We start from the raw sequence: 16,368 nt of genomic DNA on the forward strand, positions 1-16,368 counted from the left end.
AATTGGGGAAAGAGCGAATTGATGTCATATCTGGGAATTGAAGTTACTAAGTCAAGTCATTATATGAAGCTAATTTTGTGAGAATTCTGGATACAATTAAAAACGAGGTTGAATTTTGGAAATCGATCCCACTTTCCTTGATAGGCAGGGTTAATGCTATCAAAATGATTTGTCTCCCCCAACTCCTATATCTGTTTCAAAATATCCCTGTGGATCTGAAAGCTAATTTTTTTCAGAAATTGGATTCAGTCCTTCTCCCTTTTATCTGGAATTATAAGAGCCACAGGATAAAAAAAGGTCCACCTTTGTAAAGAGAAAATACATGGTGGGCCAGCCCTACCAGACTTTAAAAATTACTACTTCGCAGCTAATACGCAATACATAGCTTATTGGCTAGATGATACAGTTATAGTGCAAACCTGGTTAGACATGGAGCGAGAAGACTGTATGCCTTACTCTCTTGGTGCAATTGCATTGTCTCCTGTTCGTTTTAAAAAGACGTGCTACAACTGCAATCCAGTTATTCACAATACAATTCAAATCTGGAGACAGAGCCTTCTCGCTTTTGACACCTATTGCAGTTAATCCTGCATTTAAACCCTCATTTTTAGATGGGACATTTGATAGCTGGAAGGAAATGGGGTTGCGAAATGTGGGACACCTGATTTCAGGGCGCTTTTGCTTCATTTCAACAGCTTAAGGAGAAGCACAATTTATTAGCCTGTGATTTTTTTTAGATACCTTTAAATAAGGAGCTATGTAAGGTCCCAACTACAACAATTTGAGTTTGCAACTCCAGGTAAGCTTGATCAATGCCTGGTGGATTGTATAAGAGAAAAGCATGCGGTTGCTTTTATGTATGAGATATTGCAGTCACTCCGGCAGAAGGATACAGGTAAAATAAAATTAGCTTGGGAAAAGGAATTAGGGTCAGAAATTCATAATGATGTTAATTCCTGCTCTATCAACAATTGCACTACTCACAAGATTACATCGGATATTTCCTGAAACGTCACCCATTTGTGATAAATGTCAATGTGCAGAAGCTGATCTGCTACACAGTTTTGTAATGTGTACCAAATTACAAAGTGTTTGGGCTTCAGCTTTTCCCTTTTTTTCCAAACTTTTTGATGTGCAGTTAGACCCTGACCCCATTTTAAATCTTATTGGACTGTTGGAATAATCTAAAAAGCTTAAAAGCACACAGATTTCCCTCCTGTCCTATGGCCTAATGTGTGGAAAGAGACTGATTCTCCTGCTATGGAAGGGGAAAGAAGTGCCCTCCTTGAAAGCCTGGATTTCAGTACTGACAGATACTCTTTATCTGGAAAGGATCCGCTACATTATAAACGACAAACTGGAGGACTTCGATCAGATTTGGAGGCCACCTTTCTTGATGACAAAACTGTAAAAAGGAAGCAACGTCAGCCTATTGGGCAATTTGTAATTGTTATTTGTGCTTCACAATAAAAATATTTGAAGAGAGGGAAATAGCAGACGTGATATGCTCTCATCAGCTCCAAACCATTGCAACTTCTTCCTTTGCTATATTCTTACATGGACTGACAACTTTTTTGAATGTCTTAGGTTGCTGTAAGTTGAGATAAACACTTGTCGAGCTGTTACAGCCAATCGCCCGCCTCTGTTCCTCAACGTCACTGCCTTAGCACTCAATAATTCAAAGCTTGGCGGTAATGAGCTCCCCGTAGGCCCTGTCCCCAAGTAGCCTCCCCACTGTGCCTCCACTGTCATGTAGTTATATCTCATTTCTATCTGATGGCTATGTAATTGCACCTGATTGAGTTTTTGGCACGCCAGCCAAGTCTGTGTCTCCCAAACTCAAGCCAGTCAAAACAGAAAGCTTCATCAAATGATACTGTATTTCATCCTGATTGAGGCTGCTCGCATGATAAGCACAACTGTAATTATGATACTAATAACAATAGCAATTGGTGTTTTCTCATCTTTGTTGTTTTTTTCCCCCTTGCTCGCCAGATGATTTTTTTGCCTCAAGGACAACAAGCAGTGTTTACTTTACTCAAAATGCAAAGCCTGATTTGATTGTTGGTAGGATGCGCAATTTAGTAGATTAAATTCAAAACAGAATGTTTTTGTATAAATCTAAAAAAAAAAGAAGAAGAAGAAAAGGGTGACTACTTTGAGGAATCTAAAATATAAAACATATTTAGAGTTATTTATCATTTGCTACATAATTCCATATATTTTGCTTCATATACTTGAATATTGTACGTATCTACAATGTAGACAGTAGTAAAAATAAAGAAAAACCATTAAATGATAAGGTGTGTCCAAGCCTTTAACTGGTAGTGCCCGTCACAGTGTCTTTGTTGTTCCTATTTCTGCACTCTTCTCGACTGAAATTTCAGATGTTGTTCCTGGGATCTGGTGGACTCTAGCTTGGGGGTCACTTTACTGAGTGCTTCAATTACCACTGGGACCATTGTTATCTTTAGATTCAAGATTCAAAGATTTAAAGTGTTTATTGTCATGTGTCACAAGAGAAAAGGTGTTTCTTTGTGCAATGAAATTCTTTCTTTTCTGTCCACCCACAGATGTCAATTAATATATACAATAGAAATGGAACAAATAAATACAAATAGTACAGATAAATAGATGAAGACAGAAAAGGAGACAAAATATGGAGATTTGAAATAGATGTGTGCAAAAGAGCTATCAGGTGTTTAAGTGATTCCTGCTTCATGGCCCAAAGTAGTCTGCGTTTAATATGGCTTTTGTGTTGTTAACATGTTTAATATTTTCTGTTTTCTTCTATTTAATCTCAAAAAGCTCCTAAAACAGTCAGTGATCACTGTCGGCCTCCCTCGGCTTTTATTACCGCTAATCATTTAAAAGCTCAGTTTTTAAAACCTTAGGATGTAACTACAGCCCAGCCCATGCAGCAGTATATGAATGACTAACCTCATATTGTGGATGGATTATCTCAGTTGTTCTCCTGGCTGAAGTTTGGTCTGTTTACAGCATCCTGCCATGCGATTACATTTGTTCCTGACCACCGAGAACACTCACGATAACTTTTATCGAGTGGAAAAAGGTTAGCGTGTTTATGCTCACATAGCTGTGTCGCTAGCGGTCACGTAGCACATCGTTACCAGCTAGTCCAACTTCAGTAACCCTACAAACGTCACTGCGGTTTTGTTTTCTGTCTTCATGTCGGAAGTGATAGCAGAGCTGTACGTTTGAATTTGCTTCCAAAATCCCTCAGTCAGGACATGCTATATTGTATTTAGATAGAACTTCCTGCTAATTTCTAACTCTGTTAAATGTCATAAATTCCGTTTCATGGATGCCTGGATGTTAAACTTAATTGTTACACCTGGTAGAGCAGAGCGCTGATCATTTTATTACAGATGAAAGAATTTAGACAGTTTTTGACTAACACTTTCACGTTCACACTGAACGAGATAGACGCGTCCAAAAGGCGCCAGACGCCCCTAGCTTGACGCGCGCACATTCGCACCTCGATTCGTCATCGTTTGGTGAGTTTCACCATTTGCTCCAGGAGCTGCGCCTGGATGACGGTCGCTTTCAGCGATACCACCGTCTTTCCCCTGCCCAGTTTGAGGACCTGCTGTCCTGCGTGGTTCCAAGCATCGCCCGTCTAGACACCAACTACAGGCGCTCAATCCCACCTGCAGGTGGGATTGAAATTAACAATAACATATATTCCTAACATACATATATTAACTGCCTACATTAATTCAATGTAAACATACCTTCTGACTGGGACTCCCCTGCTGCCTCTTCGGGCTGTCCCTGGTCCTCGGGGGGATGTTCTCCACGGTCCCCACCATATTGCCGCTAGTCTCCCGCGAGGTGAAGAAAGGGTCCAGAAAGTTGTCAGTTGTGCGCGTTTCGTTATGAAAATCTGCTTCTGAATTTTCGCGGGACCCCCAGTCATGTGTCATCGCGCTTCTCCATTGACTTTACATGTAAACTTGACGCTATGGTCATCATGTGTGAACACACCATAAGAGTGTCTTATGTGTCTGTCATGGCATGTGCTGTGTGGGAGAAAAGGACCCAAAATGCAGGCAGCTGAGATACGAGTGAGCGTTTATTTAGAACATGTGAGACTACAAACAAAAGTGAGGATGGCCAGAATGGAAACCAAGAAACAAACTGAACTGGGAGAGCTAGCTAAACAACACTGAAATAATAATTTGCTGGGTGAAACATGGGATGACATTCGGGGAGAATCACAGGGATGAGAGGCGGAGAAAAAATGAGAAATGCATGAACCGACAACGAGCACAGGTAAACACACACTATATATCACTAAATACCACAGAGGGGAATGAGGAATGGCGAAACAGGAGCGAGGCACAGCTGGTCCTAATTGACATGAGGAGACAACAGACACAGACCTTCAAAGTAAAACAGGAAATGTACGCAGACAGCAAACAGAGAAAACCCATGGGTAGGGATGACTCGACACTAAAGAGAGGAAACACAAAACCAAAATTTAATTAGGAAAACCTTAACAGAATACATAACCAGCGTAAACAAGAAAATAGTATAATATTAATAAACACAAAACCCTTAGTCAACAGACTCATGACCACGACAGTTTCCGTTTAATTCTTGTTAAGATTTGTTAGTTCTTAGGTTTTGGTTTCTGTGCTCCTTCTGTTTAGTGTCTAGTCTCTGTCTCTATGCCTGCCCTGGTCCCATGTCTCCTGTTTAAGTCATCCCTGTTCTTGTCTTTCCTATGCACCATATCAGTATTGTGTGTCTGAGTCTGTGTCTGTAAGTTCAAAGTAAAATGGGAAGCACTCCGACTGAAGGTCCATGTCTTATGTCAGTGTATACTGTTTTGCTCCCTGGTCTCATCCTGCCCAATTAGTCTCAGCTGTGTTTCCCTGTACCCATGTACCGTGTACTGATTATCCCGCTGTGTATTTTAGTCCTCTATCATTCCCTGCTTGTTGTCTCGTCGTCCGCCCAGGATGCTGTGTGTTTTTTTCTTGTGTGCTCCCAGTGCTGTAGTTCCCAGTGCTGTTTCCCAGTGTCTTAATGTTTAGATTTAAGTTGGTATTTCTAGTTCATCATTTTCAGTTTTGTTTTCGGTATTAAGAGTTTTTTCAGCCTCAATAAAGCTGCCTTTAGTTCAATCCTACGTTGCCATGAGTCCTGCATTTGTGTCCAATCTCCAGCCTGTCACACAGCAATTCATGACAGAAAGAAGGTACATAACTGAAAAAAGCGCACAGAATAAATAGAGAATGCTTGTGACCAGTGTGAAGCGAATTATGAAAAGTAAATGTAAAGCTTCTTATTACGAAAGCTGCAATGTCACATGGGACACAGTGGGGTGACAGCGTTCAGTTCAGTGATAGCTGTCGGATAGAAGCTGTTCCTTACTCTGGCAGTGGTCTGGCAATTTAGTACCATCTGTTTTAACACAATGGGTTTTTGCTATTTTTAAACAATTCTTAAATATGTCTTATGAATCATGTCCTATACCTGTACGATCCTTTTTAAATGAATCCCAGAATCTCAATACTAAAAGACATGCTTGCTGTTATCATGTCACATTTTTAAAACCAAAAGGACTTGGAGAGGACCCACTCAAGCAATGACACAGCTGGCTTTATATCATCACGTGCTTTCTGGTGTACTGCTATAAATAACAAACATTTTCACAGACGCATGGTTTCTCAAACAAAACCAACATTGCTGGAGACAGATAAAATCTTCTTGTCCCCTAGTTTTTATCTACATCAGCTGAGTTTGTTTTGAGACTGGAATGCGACTATGCAAGTAACCACAGGAAGGGGTTACATGAAGAGGATGTTGGGCCTATGGAATTTTCAATATCCAGCATCCAGGCTAATCAGAAAACAATTAGTAGCTTAGTGTTCCAAGATTCGGAAGAAGGAACTGCTATCAAAGCTACAGATCGATGAGGTAATACAACACAAGTTGTGTAAGGACACAAGAGGAGGAGAGGAAACTGCTTTTGATACTGTTTGTGAGATCCACCGTACAATGGGACCACTGAGAAAAACGATGTTTTCTCAAATCCAGGATCATTTTGATCTCATAATGGCAAATAACTTAAATTGGTTTTTCCTTTTCACTTTTGCTCAGTTGTCCTTTAAGTTAATTATGTTCCAATTTCTTTCTGAAAAACTATTTATTTAAATTCATTTCTTCTAAACAAATTAACATTATGAACTCCATTTCCACATAAAAGTGTCTTCTGCTCTCACATACAAATACACAAGCACTATTTCCTGTGAAATTACATGTAAAGTAAAACTCATGAGAAATAAAGACTTCACTTTTGTTTCAAGATTTTCTGTAAATTCTGTATTTGACAAACTGTGTTAATTTATCAAATGATTTTGATATCAAAAATAAAAATCTAAATAAAATAAGAAGTAACACACAGAGAATGAAACTAAGACATAAGGGCTTGACACTTGGACAGGGGAGAAAAAGACAGAGGTGAAACTAGGACAGACACGAACAGACCAGAAATTAGGGAACTATAAATTGAACTTAAAGGCACTCAAAATGTGACATGTTCCGAAACTAGAACAAATTACCTTATACTTTCAAAGAAGTACATAACAAATTCAACCTTCACAGACAACCAATTCAAAACAAAATTCAAACAATGGGTTGAAGGACCCAGGACCATGATGATCCTAAACCAAGGCACCTACACTGTGCTTGCTGACTTCATGTCAAATCTGTGCATAGACTAAGCCTTTGTTTGAAATCTGTTCTGTATTTAACTCCCTGAAAAGCCTCCAGTTAATCAAAAATGCTGCAGCAAGAGTACTGACAGGGACTAGAAAGGGAGAGCATATTTCTCCTGTATTGGCTTCCCTTCTGTTATACTACATTTGAATTTGCTGCAAAGTCTCTTTCCCACTCCTGGAATTGCAGCTACTACAACACTCAAAGCATATCTGCTGAGTCAATCAAATTATTTCACTTTCATCTGCTGACAAACAAAAGCTATTTTCACATCTTGTTTAAGACTATATAACCAATTTTTAAATGGATCTACTGTAGTGTAAAGCTCTAAAGCGCAGCTGTGACCTTTGACACAAACAGTACCACTAGCAGCGCACTTAGCCATAACGCCTAATGTATGAGTTTTTGAGATATGTCAGGAAGTTCAATAAAGACACACTTTAAAAAAAAATTCAAACAATTATTTAATATTTCAGGTTTATCGAGGTTAAAATGTTTATTTTACTGCTCTCTGCGCTAAATCACTATATTAACAGTTTTCTGCAACATTATTTTATAGTTATATTTTTATATTCATTAGATACATTTATTACTATTTCCTCTGTTTCTGTGTGCAGTTGGTAGCACTCACAGGGAAGAACAGTCATATGATCCGTGAAATGTCCCTTTTAGATGCTGGCAACACATTTGAACGAGCAGGATAAACCCTGGGTTAACTTAATCAGTTGATAATCTTACTTATGTACAGCCACACATGTATATCCTAATCACTTGCTCACTCAAGCTACCACAAAGACTGTCTTTAAAAGATATACGGGACTTCTGATGTTTTTAATGATGTCAATGATCAGTTCAAAGCGCAGTCATAGAATATGGAATCTGTTTTCAGTGGGTTTAATACAGGCTAAATAAGGGTACCAATTTTGAGCCAAGACCTTATTTATGCGACAGGTCATGCAAGAGTAAAACCTATGACAACCGACTACTGATACCCAAGGCCACACATCTTGACCACACATCTTCGGTATGCACAGCAAATGTCATGCCCTAGCCCAGTCATACACACACTCACTACACACACAGAAAGATGCATATCACAAAATTGCAGGAAACAAACCCCTCTTCTTGTAAGTGTTAGAGGCTCATTTATCTTTCTGCCATAAGACTTTACAGACGTACCAGGAGATTTAAACTGTTGTTTTGTCTACACTGTAGGTATGTTGTAACCACAGTCCCATCTGAAAAACTTTAGTCCTGGAATGGATCAGTGAGAGAATACTAATCGCTGCCTCAAACTGGAGACAGATGTCCACAAATTCCTGGCGGGAGAATGCCCAAACTATCAGAACATACTGAAGGAAATGAGGAAGAATTAGAATTTTTTTTTTTCATCCAATAAAACCACATATAAATTAGCACAAAGTAATTAACATAATGAATGACACATATAGAAATTATGTGGTAAAGAACTAAGTGGGGGAAAACTCAAAATATGTTTTATGGATTCTTCCAAATAGCCACCCCTTGATTTGATTACTGCTTTGCACACTCTTGTCATTCTCTCGATGAGCTTCAGTTTTGAATAAATCCCCAACAGTGTCATCAGCAAAGCACCCCCAAACCATCACACCTGCTCCTCTGTGCTTCACAGTGGGAACCATCCATGTAGAGACCATCCATTCACCTTTTCTGCATCGCACAAAGACACGTTTGTTTAACCCAAACAAATCTTTTCTGACTTAGTAATGGTTTCTTAGCAGCTATTTTTTTCTCACCTGCCTAAAACATTTGCACAGTATTGTATATGAACTCCAAATATTGGTCAGGAGTAAACATTTCTAACTTGATTTAATCAATTTTCTGTTTTGGGGGTGGATTTGGTTGTTAATATTAAATATTTGTTGTTAATGTTAAAATGACCATAAAATAGTTTCAATGTCAGTTTTGAGATTTTTTTCCCAGTTAGAGCAAAGTAGCGTATAGCCCTATAGTTGTTCAGAAAATATTTATGTCCTGCTTAATAACTCTAAAAGCCATACTAAGATGCATTTTATATTTTTGTTTTATAATACATGCTATTACTAGGTGCAGAGTGATGTCATTGAGTAGGCCGGTGCATTTGATGAGTGACCTCACCTGACTCTTGTGTTGCAGTAAGCTGATTGCAACAAGTCTTTGGCTGTGTGATGGCTTGTTGCTTCCTGTTTTGTCATTTTTTATCTGTACAAACATAAACGCAGGGCTTGGTTTTGAGAATAACTGTGTTCTCTAAAAAAATAGTCACTACAGTCTTTTGGAAGCACTAAAGCAGCTGTATATTTGTGAGGGGTTAATCACAATTTAATCACAAAGTTCACACCCCTCGAGAACAGTGGAATGCTTTTTACTTTCTTTTTTATCTTTCTTTCTTCACCCCGCCTAAAAAGGCAGGGCTTATGGTTTTGCTTATATAGCTTCACATTTCAAGTTCAACTCTGCTGAACAAACTGTCTGCCAGAAATGAGGGACTTCCTAAAAAACTTTCCCTTTAGGGAATTCAGTGTCTTTATCACCATCGTCGTCAGTTTTACTTATAATGTTTTACTAGACAGAGATGTGGTCTGCACTTGCATAGATGTAGCTACAGACTGCTGGATATACCTTCTTCTGCCGGGGTTTATAATTTTTTTCTTAATACTTTGGACAGACAAGACATTACACAGAACCTGCAACTACTATATATTTGTATGTTCAGAAAAGCTAGCTTTGCAACATCAACAACGTGATGAGCAGCAACATCAACAAAAGAATAACAACTGCAGGGCAACATTGGGCTAAATACGTTATTTCCACTTTGCAAAATAAATATCCAGTGCAAAATCATTTTTAAATTTTTGTGGACCACATTTTGCACAAGACAAGGACATCTAAGTCACACTGACATTGCAAACTCACATCATTGTAATGCCCATGATGTTTGCTGAGTTTTATGGGCTCAAAATGTGGTCATAAATATTTTGTACTTGTAAATCAGTTTTGTATGTGTAAAAAGAATTTGTGTGTGGACTTAGCCAAAAAAAAAAAAACGTGTGAATCTCTGCAAGTTACAAGTACAAATTTTGACCCTATTTTTCTTCCTTTCATCTGATTGGTCAATGTCATGTCAATCACAAATGTAACAATCCAATCAGAGAACAGATGGGTTTGGCTGTCGGAGGGGCGCTTTTTTGAACTGCAGGTCTTTGAAGGGAATAAATGCCCTTTTACATGCCAACCCAGCATTTTCCTTCATCACCACGAAGGAAAACAGTCTGTGGTGGTCCAAGTTTGGTGATTTTTGTGTCACAGGTCTACGTGCTTAATACAGGGACTTCCACAGTCTTTTCAACAGTGCTGCGGACCGTGCGGGGGGATCAGACGCGTGAATAGCGTTGTAAGGTTGGAAGGTTGTTCCACAGGTTAAAGAAGCTAACGAACTAACTTCCTGCTGACTTCTAACTCCATTAAATTTCATAAATTCTGTTTCATGGTTGCCTGGATGTTAAGCTTAATTGTTACACCTGGTAGAGCAGCCACACTGATCATTTTATTAAAGATGAAAGAATTTAATCAGTTTGTAAATATCAGTGATGCTGCAGTGTTCGTTTGACTTGGGTCCTGAAGCAGAGTTTGGACCCAGAAATGATGACAGACTTAAAGACTGGATTTTTTTACACCATGACTAGATGTCAGGAAAATGGTCCCAGCCAATGATTATGAAGAGTCAAAATGTTTGCTGGATTCTTATTTTAATCGATCAGCCTGTAATCAGCTGATTTTTTTATATATCTTTTTCAGCGTTTTGGCTTCTCTGCGCTCTTGGTTATCATTGTTCTGGCAGCCCTGATGTCATTATGTGACCGGATCATTATATCACTATGTTGCATTGATTACAGCAGAAGACAAGTCTATGACAGTGTGATCCTGGAAGAAGGGGAAGATTCTGAGAGGAGCAGCGAAAGATGAGTTAATTAAAATTATCTCTGAGAAAAGAAATGGAAGTGGAGGAGGAAATGAGAATGAAGAAGGAAATAGAAATTAAAATGTAGGTGGAAATAGAAATTAGCATGGAAATGGTAATGGCAGCAGAAGAGGAAATATAAATGGAAATGGGAATGAAGGAGGAAATTGGAATAGGGATGGAATTTAGGGTACATGGACAGAATGTTTTGATGTTGCTGCACAAATGATTAAAAACTCCCTTATTAAAAACTACTTTCCAAAGAACAAAGACAGGAAAAAAAATAGTAGTACGGATCCACAGTGAGATCTGAAACAGCAGCAGAAGTGACTGACTGTCAACATCTTTTACAGCACCATGCTGAAATTGCCTTGAACTGCAATTTAAAGTAATTTAAAAATCATAAAAACTCCACAAACTAATTCCACATGATTTTTATTGTATTTTATATTTAAGTCTTTTTCTTATAAATGACTGTCCAACATTCAACTTACAGTTACATTAAAGTTGCTAAATGTGTAAATATGTTGCTAGTGACTTTATATTTGTATTGTTTTGCATGGGATGGATTTGGACAAATATAATATAAATGTTGCAAATAAGTAGAAAGAAAAGTGATGGTTCTCCTGTTCCTGTATGGTTCTGCCCCTAATGTTTGCAGGTAACTGCCATTTTGTGGCATTGATGTAAAAAGCCAGTTTGAGTCTCAGGCTATGTCCACATGTACACGGGTATTTTTGAAAACGAAGATTTTCTGTTTTCATTTTAAAAAAAAAAATCCCATCCATGTAAACGCCAAAAACGAAGGAAAACACTGCCAGGAACATGCCAAAGCAACAGGTGGCGATATATTCCTAACCGTGTAGAAGTGTAATGTTGGTTGACGCATGCACTCTATATTCATATATTTCTTTTACACACATATTTACAATTGTCACAAGAGCAGTAAGCCAGATGCACAAAGCAAAACACCTTTTACTGTTTTACAAGAAAATCATTAGTACATCACTCAGGGTATGAGTGAATCATTCAGCAGTGATTTACAGCATCAATGGGACGACTTTCTGTGTGTTCAGTTTGTGAAAATAAAAGGAGTAAAGCCATCAAAACATGTTGTCTTAATGTCAAAGTTTTCAGTAAATATGGTCGTGTACTCGTTAGAACTCATTATTCTAGAAGACCTTTTTTCTGCACAAACATGTTGACTCGTGATCTCCAATAAAAGAAATAAAAGCTTGGGAGTCCCTGTAGCAGCTTTAAGTTTTACAAAGTTTGCTGTTTCAGTGATAGTTGTATTTCATATTATATCACTTCAAACAGAGGTGATCCAGTGATGCTGCACTGACTAATTAGACTAACTATTCTCCAAAAGTTGATTCTGTTCATCTGGACTTAGCGTTTTGTGGGAGAAACGTTTCATCACTCATCCAAGCGACGATCATATTTGTTTGTCAAGGCTGAATCCAGGGCAAACTAAGCTAAATTAACGTTTTTAGCTAACAGCTACAATAAGTAAATAAGTTACTGTACAGCTATCATTTATTAACATGATGCTTGTACTTATACATGTAATACATTTATTACCATCCTGAGAGTTTATCCGCTGGTCATTCAACATGACAAATGACTTCTGAAGTCTTAATCTAGCTCCAGCTCAAGATGCTGTCCGATCCGTCAGTAACGCTTTCGGTCCGCTGGCAAAATGTAGTTCTGTTAATCTGCGCTCGATTACTCTGGAATGGAACCGGATGTAAATCCCATGACTTCAGCTACTTTGGGCTCATTTAATGTGAGTAAACAAATTATGTTGGTGCTGACATTTTCTGAGACTGAGTTTAAAACTTAAGTTACTGTGTTTGAACGTGTTGCCACTTCACTGCATTTGCCCAAAGAATTTTGGCCTCTGCTACTTCAGTGCAAATTTGTAGGGGAAGCCCAAGAAGTGTCTTCAGCTTTGTCATAAGAAGATAGCCTACAGTATTATATTGTAAAGTCTATTATCCTTGCTACCTATGAACTGTTGACTGAAGCCTATAAACAGCACATTATCATCAGTTTCCTGTTAACGGTAATGTGCACCACAACATGCTTTCCAGAAGCAATCCCCATCAGGCAAATTACAGCTTCTCTAATCATAATGGCTTTGACAAAGTGTTTTACCACCGTTGGCCTTCCAAAAGTACTTCAGACAGACCAAAACACAAATTTCCTCTCAAAACTTTTTAAACAAGTCATGCAAACTCTAGCGGTTACACATTTGGTCACTAGTGCTTATCATCCTGTGTCCCAGCAAGCCCCATAAAGGTGGCACCAGACTCTTAAATCTATGTTGCAGAAATACTATTTGGATACTGGAAATGAATAAGATGAAACCATTCCAGTGATGGCATTTGCAATACAGGAAGCCAGGGTTTTCAGGTTGCTGTGGTCTGCTCTTACATACACTAACCTAGGGTGACCTAACCTGTTTTCCTGGCTCCACTTCGGTGTAGTATTTGTCTTGTACATCATCAATCTCTAGCTGTGAGAGTTCCTTCTTCTGAATGTTGGAGCTACTGAGCTACAAGTTGTTTCGCTGTCAATCTGGATACTGGATATCAAAGATTGCATAGGTCCCTCATCCTATTCATATAACCCCTTGAGGTGAGAGAAGGAAGACAGGATGCATTCCAACAGCCCTCTATTTTCATCTCTTGCCCCCTTATGCCATCTTGTTCCAGTAGACTCATCTCATCAGAGTGTCCTGGTTTCTCAACACCTGATTTTGGACCTCCGAGCCAGTATGTCTTCATATTTATGTCTCTTTCTCATGTTCAAGTTAGGCTTTGTTAGAATGGGGGGGGTCTAGCCTAGGGACCCTTACTGGACACAGATGGTTGGGAGTCAAACCCACGACTCCCATTCCAAAGACGTGCAGTCTTACCACAACTATGTATATACTTGGATCCTGGATCCTGTAATGCCTAGAATTTTACAAGATCAGCAGGATCCTAAGAGCCTTTATCAAGAATCAGGACTCCTGTCTGTTTGAGCACAGGTCACCATCAAGTGTGGGGTTTACCTTGGAGGTGCGCTGTCCCCACTGCTCTGCATAGGCCTTAACCCCCTCAGTGAGATCACTGACAAGACTGGTTTTGGAGCAATTGTCATCCACCTTTTCTACACTGATACATACATCAAGCGGTATGCCAAGAGTGAACAAGACATTGATTCACTGATCCACACCACCCAGATATACAGCAAGGATATTTAATCGTATGCAGCTGTATTGTATATATAAAAATAGCTCACATTGGGAGCCTTCTCAACTCATTACCTGTATAAAAGACAGGTGTCCATAGAAGCAATCAATCTATTTATCTTGGCCGAGACCAAAGAACTTGCCAAGGATCTCAGGGACAAGATTGTGGACCTACACAAGGCTGGAATGAGCTACAAGACCATTGCCAAGCAGCTGGGTGAGAAGTTGGTGTGATTATTCGAAAATGGAAGGACCATAAAATAACTGCAAGTCTCCCTCGGTCTGGAGCTCAGTGAAAGATCTAGTAGAGGTTCAGTTATAATGACAATGGTGTGGAACAAGCCCAGAACTACTTCGGAGGAACTTGGTTCATGAAGAAGCATATTAAGGTCTTGGAGTGGCCTAGACAGTCTCCAGGCCTTAATCCCATAGAAAATCTGTGGAGTGAGATGAAGGTTTGAGTAACCAAACATCAGCCATGAAACATTAAAGACTTGGAGAGGATCTGCAAAGAGGAGTGGGACAAAAACCCCCCTGGGGACCACTGTGATTCCCAGTAAAGATTTTGCCACCAATTACTAAAGCACATTTTGCAAAGCGATCAAATACTTATTTCATTCTTAAAAATGCAAATTAATTTATAACTTTTCTGAAATGCATTTTTCTGGATTTTTTTGTTATTGTTCTGACGAAAACTGCTCAAATAAACATGGCATTTGAATTATAGACTGTTCATCTCTTTGCTAATAAGCAAACTTACAAAATTAATTATTTACGTGACTATATGATGTCAGTGAAAAGTTTCAGAGAACACCCCAATTTTTCCAGTTATTCATTGCAATTCAAGTCGTTAGGTCCAATAAATAGCTTGAAATGATACAAAGGTAAGAATTCAACTGCCAAAGGTTAAAAAAGCAAGGTTAACCAAAACTGAAAAATAATGTACATTTCAGAATTATACAAAACTGCCTTTTTTGGGGAACACAAAATGGGTTAACAATTTAAAGGTGTTCTGCAGCAATGGAGGTTGGTCAAGCCTTGAAAGCTGGTGCTACTAATTCCTACAGGTCGTCCAACTTTTCTGGATTACTTACAACCCCCTCTGTCTGCATAAAAGCAGTTTTGGAATACACTGGGGGACTATACCCTCATGAGCACATATCCACACAATTATAGATTATTATAATTACGATAATGCACACTGTATTTTAAAATAAAATACATTAGGACACAGATTATATTAGATTTATATTTGAAATATGACAAAATGGTGATTTACAGCATGAGAATTATTGCATCTCTACACTTTAAACATTTAATAAGCTTTCTGCCTTGCACAGAGTGGATAGTCAAACAAATTGAATCATCAATTTTTATTCTTATTACTTTATTATTATAGCACTAGGAATAAATAATAAGGGAAGTATTCTGGATCCAAGCACTGTCACCAATCTTTGCATTTTATTATTATCTCATAACACTTCTTTAGTCAGCTACCATCTCTTCTATGGGCTTTTTAATGTCTACAGTCTCAGATCAACACAACCCTGCCCTCTGCCACTATCAGCAGCTATCTCTCAAAAGCAACATTGTACCCCATCAGGTAAAACATTGGCTTTGTTTGCTTTGCATTGTCCCCACCTGATGACAGTGATATAGTGTGATGTGATTCTGTATCAGATTCTTCATGAATGTGAATTGTTGTTATTCAGCCTGGTTCTATGTGCCCCTTTTTAACTTTAAGCACCCGCCCCTTCAAACATCTCTAAACAGCTCTGGTGCTCTGCATATAGAGGATTTGCTGACATGCATGACTGGCAGCAGGTTGCCTAATTGGTCTTGCCCAGCAGGACTGGCAGGGTATAGACGGTTTGCTGACTGGAAAACTCTACGGGGACTGTGGCTGTCCCAAGTGGTCTAGTGTGCCTGTAGCTCAGATGGTTGCTGTCAGGGTGAATTGTTAAATATTGTCATTTTTATGTTTGCCATTTGTACATTGTTTTAATTCTGTGAAAGGAATTCTTTCTGTCCTCCCCTCCCCAGATTCTCGAGGTTCTAAGTGGGGGACTGTAGGGCTGTAGTCTTTTATCATCCTTGTGCTTTTGATGTAAGCTTCCTGCGTTTACGACCCTTTGGTCAGCAGGAGGTCTAACACACACACACACACACACATTCTCACATAACACACACACAGTGCCTTGTCTTTGTAACCAAGGGGGGTTACGTGGGGAAGGTACGTGTTATAAACTATTGTTTATTGTGTGAACGTTGCCAATAAAAGAGAGCGAGAGGGGGCAGTCGGACAGGTCATTTTGTGATGTGCTAAGGTACGGACAAGGCCCCCCTTGCAAGTAAAAAGATCGATCGCTGTTGCCTTGTCTTTCTTTCATGGGAATAA

The sequence above is a fragment of the Neolamprologus brichardi genome, chromosome 20, assembly GCF_056152115.1.
Source record: "Neolamprologus brichardi isolate AB-2024 chromosome 20, ASM5615211v1, whole genome shotgun sequence".
Taxonomy (NCBI): domain Eukaryota; kingdom Metazoa; phylum Chordata; class Actinopteri; order Cichliformes; family Cichlidae; genus Neolamprologus; species Neolamprologus brichardi.